The sequence below is a fragment of the Macrobrachium nipponense genome, chromosome 10 (genome assembly GCF_015104395.2).
Source record: "Macrobrachium nipponense isolate FS-2020 chromosome 10, ASM1510439v2, whole genome shotgun sequence".
In the NCBI taxonomy this organism is placed as follows: domain Eukaryota; kingdom Metazoa; phylum Arthropoda; class Malacostraca; order Decapoda; family Palaemonidae; genus Macrobrachium; species Macrobrachium nipponense.
The window spans coordinates 76,302,006-76,308,203 of NC_087204.1; the positions used below are offsets into that span (position 1 = coordinate 76,302,006).

The window sequence follows — 6,198 nt, forward strand, 5'->3', positions numbered from 1 at the left end:
TCTTCTTCAAAAACGTTTGTCTGCTTTTGTCTGGCCGCCCGTTCGCCCTTAGAACTGAAAACCTAATGAGGTTAAAGGGTGGCTGGCAAATTGGTATTTCGATCATTCACCCTCCAGTAATAATAATAATAATAATAATAATAATTATTGGATTGACTCTAAGAAAGCCTTCGACATGATACCACACACACGCATAATAGAATGCCTGTAAATAAATGGGGCGGCAGAGGAAAACACATCGGCTTTCTCATAAATACAATGCCCAACTGAAATACAATACTGACAAGCTCTGGAATAAGACTAGCAGAGGAAGTTAATATCCAGGTGAGGGATTTTCCAGGGCGACTCACTGTCCCCACTACTCTCCATAGTAGTAGCCATGATTCCCATGACAAAAGTACTGCAGAAGATAGATGTGGGTACCAACTCAAGAAAAGAGGCAACAGAATTAACCATCTGATGTTCATGGACGACATCAAGCTGTATGGTAAGAGCATCAAGGAAATAGATACCCTAATCCAGACTGTAAGGATTGTATTTGGGGATTTGGGGACATCAGGATGGAGATTGGAATAGAAAAATGTGCCTTAGTCAACATACAAAAGGGCAAAGTAACAAGGACTGAAGGTATAAAGAAGCTACCAGGATGGGAACAACATCAAACACATAGACGAGACGGGATACAAAATGCCTGGGAATAATGTAAGGGGGGGGGGGGGGGTGGTGATATGAAACACCAAGAGATGAAGGATACAATCAGGAAAGAATATATGCAGAGACTCAACGCGATACTCAAGTCTAAACTCACGCCGGAAGTATGATAAAAGCCATAAATAAACACATGGGCAGTGCCAGTAATCAGATACAGCGAAGGAATAGTGGAATGGACAAAGGCACAACTCTGTAGCATAGACCAGAAAAACTAGGAAACATGACAATACACAAAGCAATACACCCAAGAGAAAATACGGACAGACTATACATAACACGAAAGGAAGGAGGGAGAGGACTACTAAGTATAGAGGACTGCGTCAACATCGCAGAACAGAGCACTGACCCAACATCTGAAAATCAGTGAAGACGAGTGGTTCAAGAGTGCATGGGAATAAGGACTGATAAAAGTAGACGAAGACCCACAAATATACAGTCAGGAGAATGACAAACAGAACAGAGGACTAGCACAACAAACCAATGCACGGACATACATGAGACAGACTAAAGAACTAGCCAGCGATGACACATGGCAATGGCTACAGAGGGGAGAGTTCAAGAAGGAAACTGAAGGAATAATAACAGCGGCACAAGATCAGGCCTTAAGAACCAGATATGTTCAAAGAACGACAGATGGAAATAACATCTCTCCCCAATATGTAGGAAGTGCAATACGAAAAATGAAACCATAAACTACATAGCAAGCGAATGCCCGGCACTTGCACAGAACCAGTACAAAAAGATGCATGATTCAGTGGCAAAAGCCTTCCACTGGAGCCTGTGCAAGAAACATCAGCTACCTTGCAGTAATAAGTGGTACCAACCTGTGTGAGTGATAGAAAACGATGAGGCAAAGATCCTCTGGGGACTATGGTATCAGAACAGATAGGGTGATACGTGCAGATAGACCAGACGTGACGTTGATTAACAAAATCAAGAAGAAAGTATCACTCATTGATGTCGCAATACCATGAGACACCAGAATTGAAGAGAAAGAGAGGGGGAAAATGGATAAGTATCAAGACCTGAAATAGAAATAAGAAGGATTTGGGATATGCAGTGGAAATTGTACCCATAATCATAGGAACACTAGGCACGATCCCAAGAAGGAATCTAGAAAAACTAGAAGCTGAAGTAGCACAAGGACTCATGCAGAAGAGTGTGATCCTAGAAACGGCGCACATAGCAAGAAAAAGTGATGGACTCCTAAGGAGGCAGAATGCAACCCGGAACCCCACACTATAAATGACACCCAGTCTAATTGGAGGACTATGATAGACAAAAAAAATAATAATAATTTTTATTTTCAGCTCAAGGCCATATAAATCGAATATACAAAGAAAAGACAATAACAATCCAGATACGTAAGATAACATGATAAGAAAAATTTAATCGGCAAAATCCATATTTGCTGAGGTAGTATAAAAGAAGGTAGTCAAAATAATGGTCATACCCCTACTAAGATTGAGATTAGTTAAAAATCGAATGTAAAAACTATATTGATCATAATCACAGTAATAATGAAAAAAGGAAAATACCAGTAATGACAATAATAGCGACAGATGACATTTTGCAAAAAACAGACCAAATTGCAACTCTCTATCGTCAGTAGTTTTGTATTTTTATTCAAGGTTAAAGATAGCCTTGATCGTGCATCCAGCAGCGCTTTCCGGAGCCATGGGACGCACCCTCACTTTACCGCATCTGGTGAGCAAACTGAAGAGCTGCGGTCAGTGTTGATGGTTTATACAGCGTCATACTCTTTACAGAAAACTCGAAAAACTTCGGCGTATTTTTTACTTGTCTTTATTCACACGATTCCCTTCTAATTTGAATTCAAGCTACCCCTTCCTCGCTTTCTGGCCTGCACTTCTGTAATGTAATGCCACTTAATCCTTGTAATTAACTCAGTCAATTTTCTTCTTACACAAAGCAACTGTAAATCTCCTCACAGAGAAAAACCACATATAGATGCATTATACATATGTAAATGAATTTGTGTCCCTTATAAGTGATCGTTTACACATACTAAAACACATATGTCGTTGAAAAAATAATTCGCACCTTCTGAATAACGTTACAACGGAGGGCAATTAGAATATGAAAGTGTCTTTGCCTCGTAAGCATTCGAAAACCGTGCCTTTGATGTAGATGCAACGATAAATAGTCGACTTTGACTATTTGGCTATCAAGAAAACATAGAGATATCCTTGGGTGCAAGTTTATCCAGAAATGTAGGGAGAAATCTATATGGAAATTCATATAGATTTCCCTTCTATACATGGCTTGAAGTGTATAATATGATATAAAATATGATCTATATATATATATATATATATATATATATATATATATAATTATATATATATATATGTGAATAACTTGATCACGAAGTATATAAAACGTGATGCTATGTATAAATAAAGGTTTTTGCAAAGAAGGATGATCATCAGTTATCATTTTCATTTCATTTCTCATTTTTGTTTTCCATCTAGGCATACTTTCATTTCAGCGCTGAATGATCTTATAGGTCCCAGCGCTTGGGCCATGCCCTAAATTCCATAATCCATCCATCTACAAAGGCAGACAGACAGACGGAACCGAGAGAAACAGAATTATATATTTTTTTTGGTCTGCTCGTCAACTCTTTCAGTAAGTCAGAAACTTTATAAAACTAAATGTTTTGGGCAACTCTGTTGATGATATTATTAAAAAAGACTTTGAAAGCAACATTTAATACTTCATAATGTTTTGAACACTTGGGAGTTCCACTAAAGCAAAAGTTTAAAGATCACGAGTCCTCAATTTTGACTTCATGTCTGTCTTTCTTTCACGACAGCCTTATCACCTGAACGCAGGCTCATTCTGCAAAGTAAAATTGTTTTTGCTCATATCTTTTGGGATGATTTTGGGTCCCAGCTTAAGTATCGTAGAGTATGTTACTTATTCACACACTAAACTTGTTTCTGTGAATAATAAATAGATAAATGCGTACTTTTTTGGATCAAATTGAACAAAACAGTTCATATGGATCATGAACAAAGTCCGTGAACTTGCAAAGGAAGTTGCATAGAATACAAAGGACCATATAAAAATAATTAAAAAATGGAGGAATAATTAATTTAAATGAAGATAATTCAATAAGCAAATTTAATATACTTGTGTACAAACAGTCATAAAAATCAGAGACACTAAGTAGGGTAGGCATGCACATGAAACAATGACTACAGATCTGCAATTAAATAATGAACAAAAATTCGTGGGGTATGAGGCCTTAAAACTATCATCTACATAGACACGAAAGACTTTCCAATATTACTTGGTGTTGTGACAGTTTTGATTATATACTATATATATATATATATATATATATATATATATATATATATATATATATATATATATATGTAGTATGTATGTATAAATATATATATATATATATATATATGTGTATGTAGATATATATATATATATATATATATAATATATATATATATATATATACTATATATAGAGAGAGAGAGAGAGAGAGAGAGAGAGAGAGAGAGAGAGAGTAGGCCGGCATTGTTTGAACCTTAATATCATGGTTTTTTCATTGTAGAAGAAAAGTAAGAGCATATTTGATTCCTCGTGAAAAGTTCCATCAACAAAAACTATACTTTCTTTTTTCTCTACGAATAATAATAAAAGAAGTTAGCATGGCCGGATACCGGCCGGGTATCTGGATCTAAACGGCACCCTGCTAAAAAAAAACATCCATATAAAATCTACATATATATGGTCCGACTTTGGCTCAATTCGGTCAAGCAGTTTCGCCGTCTATGCCAAACACTCACATACATACATACATAATCTGCCTTTATATATACTGAATATAAACATATAAATTGATAATTGTTTTTAGACTCATATCCTTTACCAACATTATCTTCGATATAACGGATTAGATGTACATCAAAATAAACATGTTATCAGTTTCTTTCCTTTACGATGTCAGGAAGCAAGTATTAAATTCAAGGTTTTAATGATAAAGTCTTATACCAACTTTCAGATGGGCGAAGATTGTCGTCTCCAATATATTCGGCATTAAAGGAGAGAGAGATGAGAGAGAGAAGAGAGAGTTGAGAGCGAGAGAGAGAGAGACCGAGCCTTGCAGAGTTAGTTCAGAGAGATTTGAGAGAGAGAGTAGAGAGAGAGAGAGAGAGAGAGAGAGAGAGATTTGAGTCTTTAACAAAAGCCCTAAAACGACATTGTAATGCCTAATCGAAGGTAACGGGAAATAGTGATGTACTATACTGTTTTTTTTCATCTGTCCATCCGCCTGTGTGTTTTTGTATGGTATTACTGCGTCCCGGGCTTTAGATAGTTACATTCAGCTTACGTTCAGCGATTATAATAATATCATATTTCGAATATTAACGGTGTAATTCGCATACAGTAAATTATTAAAACACTTTTCAGTTACAAATGTACAAGCAGATATCCTTTTATTTACCTAAAACTTCTTACAATTAGCGTAACTATCTAAAGCCCGAGACGCAGTGTTACTATACAAAAACACCACAGGCGGATGGACAGATGAAAAAAAAACAGAGTATAGTTATCAGTTTAGCTGTAGTAGATCTTTGCTAAAGGATGGTGTCGTGAAATTACTGATCATATATGTACACTTTCCAAAATGGCGGAAATATAAGAGACGCCTGGACGGCAAGTCCCAATCGCAAGATTGTTACCATAGCGCGTTCCCAAAGTACCTTCAAGAGAGGCTGGCCGCTTGGCTGATTTTTGGAGTTTCATTGCCCGCAGTCTATCGTTGTTATATGCAGAAAAAATGAATGACTAGATACCTTTATTATTATTATTATTATTATTATTATTAAATACTCTGGCCTCATATACAAGAAGGCTGAAAGACAGTTAATTCACCAAGCAGTCTTCCACATAATAGAATGCCCTCATCTAAAAACAAGTCACAATCGAAAAGAACAAAAAATAAAGAGATAGGAGATAATTACATTCTTAAATAAACAACAGCGATGATACGATAGTCTTAAACGGCGGGAGGACCCTTTGAAACATCCGAATTGTGAGTCGGGTCATCTTCTGAAAAGGGACATAAATATTCTCGGGGAAGTTTTCCAATCGGCCCTGGGCGGACGTGACGTATTCATTTCCACGTATCCGGTTCGGTTCGTCTTACCTTTCACAAATGGGCCCAGATAATGTATGCGAATGTAATGAAAAATCTCCTAAAATAGATTCCATCGTTTCGTTTTTCTGTCGAGATGTTTTCAGTTTGAGAACGCTCATCTCTCTCTCTCTCTCTCTCTCTCTCTCTCTCTCAAATTTAAGAACCTCTTTCATCTTTTGTCAGGATATTCTCAGTTTGAGAACGTTCCTCTCTCTCTCTCTCTCTCTCTCTCTCTCTCTCTCTCTCTCTCTCTCTCTCAAATTTAAGAACCTCGTTTCATCTTTTGTTAGGATATT

At 36.7% G+C, this 6,198-nt stretch overlaps 1 protein-coding gene across 1 annotated transcript in view; it reads left to right on the forward strand.

Moving 5' to 3' along the window:
• The window catches only part of LOC135223704 (adenylate cyclase type 6-like), an 891,429-nt gene that overhangs the window by 12,918 nt on the left and 872,313 nt on the right, over nt 1–6,198 (forward strand). The gene's annotated exons all lie outside the window — the stretch shown is intronic.